Below are 4,241 nucleotides of genomic sequence, written 5' to 3'. Positions count from 1 at the left end.
GCATGTTGGGCCTCCATTCTGATGTAATGCTCAAAGTACCCAGTGCGGTTACCACATATAATGTCTTTGGATTACCAAAAATCCCAATGTTGGGTGGCCATAACCATCATATTGGTCGAAGCCCCAAATATCTTCGAATAACCTTTATCCCACACTCAAAGCCCTTTAAGCCAATCCCTTTACACTATTTTTTGTAAAATCCAAACATAATTTTTTCCTTTCCCATCTTCTCTCAGTTAACTGCTTTGAAATAATTGGCTCAAGGCTATGCTGGGACAAAAATTGGGCTATTCTTCCCTTATAAACTTGAAGTTACATGACATCCACCTCCTTTAGCATCAGCCACATTTGACATACATGCCAAGGTAGGGTAAAGGAGCCAGTTATAACACATGTGCCTTTTAAAAGTCATGCACGCCCCAATTTAGAGACAAAAATTTGGAATATACTAGGAATCTTGCTTATGTGTCAACTTGTGATTTACTAAAAACTGTACCATTATTGGGTCTTGGGTGTTTCTAACCCCTAAAAGACCTCAAAATTTAAACTTTCTCAAATTGACTGCCCAAATTAAATCAAAAAAATATCAATCTTGGTATTACCTAATCTGCCTTTGCATGAGGAATCTCATGCAAATTTCAAAATTCAAATCTGACCAAATTTGCAAAATCCCACCCAAAATTACACTTTTTTTCTTTAGTGTCTCTAAACTGGCTCCTTTACCCTAGTGCCAAGTGCATAGTTTTTTTCCAACCTTCCTTGACAAACAATATCATCGTGAATTCTTTTGCCCATATCAGCATCTTGCATAATGTCACATGCCTCCAAGATAGAAGTGTAGGTGATTGCATTTGAAGAGCTGCCCTCTCTTTGCATCTATTGAAAACAACCTAGAGCTTCCTGGCTCTGCTAGTGTTGGACATATCCCACGATGAGAGCATTCCAAGAGACAACATGAAAGAGCCCATATTAGAACCTTGGGTAGAGCCACATGCTCCGGGGGGTCACTATGTATAAATTATGTATATCGTGTGCATTTAGGGACTATTTTTAATACTTTTTATTTGTGAATTCCTGACAAAAAAGATACACCCTTTTTCTATTCAATCTATATTTTTTTTTTCCAATTCCATTTTACGATACGCTTATATATGTAAAAATGTGAGAAAAAAAGAAATTTAATAACCTCTTCTGTTGCACTCGCGTGAGTCAAATAATTTTGAAGTGATCCCCCCCGAGGCCACATGCCTTCAATATGCATGCATAGGTAATTCACAACCTAGAGCATTGTAGCCCTGCTCCTGTTGTGTGTGTTCTCCAGTCAATGCATTCCAGGAGACACCGCTCCAAACAGTAAGCTCCTCAAGCACTTTTTGCGCTTTCTCAAGTGCACCACATTTGGCATACATGCCAAGGCAATGCCAAGCACATAGATTTTTTTCAACGGTCCATGACTAACACTATCATCAAGCATTCTTTTGCCCATTCCAGCATCTTCCATAATGCCACATGCCTTCAAGATAGAAGCATAGGCGATTGCATTTGGAGAGTTTCCCTCTCTTTGCATCTGCTGAAAACATCCTGGAGCTTCGTGGCCCTGCCACTGTTGGGCATATCTTGCAATCATAAGATTCCAAGAGATGACATGGAAGCTCGCCAAGAACTTTTTGTGCTTTAGGAAGTACACCACATTTGGCATACATGTCAACCAAGGCAGTGCCCAGCACGATTTTGTTTTGTCAAGAGCCACTGACTAACAATATCATTGTGAGCTCTGTTGACATACCAACATCTTGCATGATGTTGGTAGGCGATTGCATTTGGAGAGTTTCCCTCTCTTTGCATTTGCTGAAAACATCGTGGAGCTTCGTGGCCCTGCCACTGTTGGGCAAATCCTGCAATCATAAGATTCCAAGAGATGACATGGAAGCTCGCCAAGAACTTTTTGTGCTTTATGAAGTACACCACATTTGGTATACATGTTAACCAAGGTAGTGCCAAGCACGATTTTTTTTGTCAAGAGCCACTGACTAACAATATCACTGTGAGCTTTGTTGACATACCAACATCTTGCATGATGCCAGATGCCTTCAAGTTGCACATGTAGGTCATTGTATCTGGAGCTCAATGCCACATGCCTTCAAGGTAGAAGCGTAGGTGATTGCAGTTGCCCTCTCTTTGCATCAACTGAAAATAGCCCAGAGCTCGTGGCGTGCCACTGTGGGGCATATTACACGGTCAGAGCATTCCAAGAGACGATATGGAAGGTAGTCAAGCACTTTTTGTGCTTTGGCGGCCAGCTTTGTCCAGACCTTCAGAATGAAGGAGAAGCATCGACGCACAAGTAAAAAGCAACGCTATTTTTCCTGCGAGGCTCCTGGCCATGTGATTCGAATTGTGGGAAATGGCTTGGATCATGCCAAATGTCCACTTGTGTCCTCAAAGATCCAAAAAACGACCTTTGGTTCACCAAGTAAAGATGACTAAATACTAAAATCTGTGTCTAGTTCCCTTCTTCTTCTTCGCTTTGGTTTGTTTAAGAAGGCTCACATAACATTTGCAGGCCTATTTTCATAGAGACTTTTCATGGCACCCTTTCTTTCCTAGTAGGAACTCGGAAAATTTTGAGGTGCCGACCGACGGCATTGGAAGGTACATGAGAAGGGAGAGAAATGGGGGTTAATAGGATAACTCGAAGTGAAGAAGGTAAGAGCATCATGCCGGCCGCCTGCTTGATAGCGTGCTGCGCGGTCTCCTGTATAATTCCAGTAGCGTTCTTCTTTGGAGGCAGCAGGCTTCTCGACGACGGCACATATAATCTACTGGATTTTCCCGGGCAAAACCTCCGCAGTCGATCACCATCATCTGCAGCGCATGCAACTGGCCGCCGCCGCCGTCACGCGTCCCCCTTCAGATCACAAGTCCACATTCAAGCCGCGCTGCCATGTACCCCTTACCATAAAGCAGCAGCAGCTAGCACTAGCTCTAGCGAAGAGTGCTGCTCCATCTGCTTGGACGACATTGACGAAGGGCAGAGCGTGCGCGTTCTCCCCCTCTGCAAGCATGGCTTCCATTCCACCTGCATCGACAAGTGGCTTCTCTCTCCTGATCACGACGAGATGCCCGCCACAACTTGCCCCTACTGCCGTTCCCCTATCTTTCACTCATGGTGGTCGCGCTTTACTACGACGCTCTTATCTGCCGCTCCCCTCTTATCAACTCATAGTGGTCGCGCTTTACTATGAAGATAAATTTTTTGTAGGAAAATTTTAGCTGTAATTTTTTGTGACAATTCCCAGCATAGCCCTGTATTTCCCAATAAACCCTTGTACAAATTTTGAATGGATTGCACTGATTTCAAGAAAATGCATTCCAAGAAGATGCGAAGACATGGAAATTTGGATGCAGATGACAAACTTTTATGATTTGTTCACATAGAGTTTTGTCAGATCGTTTGTAGATGCTCGTGTTATCGATTTGCCCCCGCTGTTATGGACTGCTCTAACCAACTCATTTTTTAGCTTGTAAATAGGAACTGTCTTTGCTCCTGTGTTGATAGCTTTGACCACTGGCCATATACAAGTGCCTTACCAAATGCATGCTTCTTCCACTCTAGTATGTCATATGCAAAGAGTCCTAAATCATGAATTTCTTGAGTGAGATTTCGTTCTCGTATATCTTGCACGGGATCTTCCGTAGGATGACTTTGATCCTTTGCCATGGAATCAACCATAGTCCATTGTTGTTGCTCTCACAACTTTGTCTTGTGAAGCAGAATGTGTTATTCCCTCATCATTGCAGTCCTCTAAAATGAACCATTTGGATTTCTTGAGATTTTCAGAGGAGACACATCAATGGAGTACCTTGTTTGTCCTCGTAAGAAGGTTGGTTCATCATAATTGAGCTCAATTATGACCCTAGTAATTTGAGTCCCCATGTTAACTTTGAGAATCACCCCAATCAAGGGGAACAATCTAAAAACCTTAGAGCCAGAGGAAGAAAGCCAACCCAAGCAAGAACTCCCCCTACCACTCATTTTCATGCTCAAAGGCCAACCATCACCCCACCTAAATCAGCAACAGTAAACTTCGGTTTAGTAAAGGATAAGATAGATAAACAAGACAATGTCTATGTTGCCTTGAATGCTAGTGATCAGAATTTCCCATTCTCGAGACTAAGGAAGAGTTTGAGGATGGAGCTAAAGAAAATTTTAGACACGACGGGCTATGGCATGCCGTTCT

The sequence above is a fragment of the Adiantum capillus-veneris genome, chromosome 15 (assembly GCF_014529385.1).
Source record: "Adiantum capillus-veneris isolate H3 chromosome 15, ASM1452938v2, whole genome shotgun sequence".
In the NCBI taxonomy this organism is placed as follows: Eukaryota; Viridiplantae; Streptophyta; class Polypodiopsida; order Polypodiales; family Pteridaceae; genus Adiantum; species Adiantum capillus-veneris.
This window is presented reverse-complemented; position numbering follows the sequence as displayed.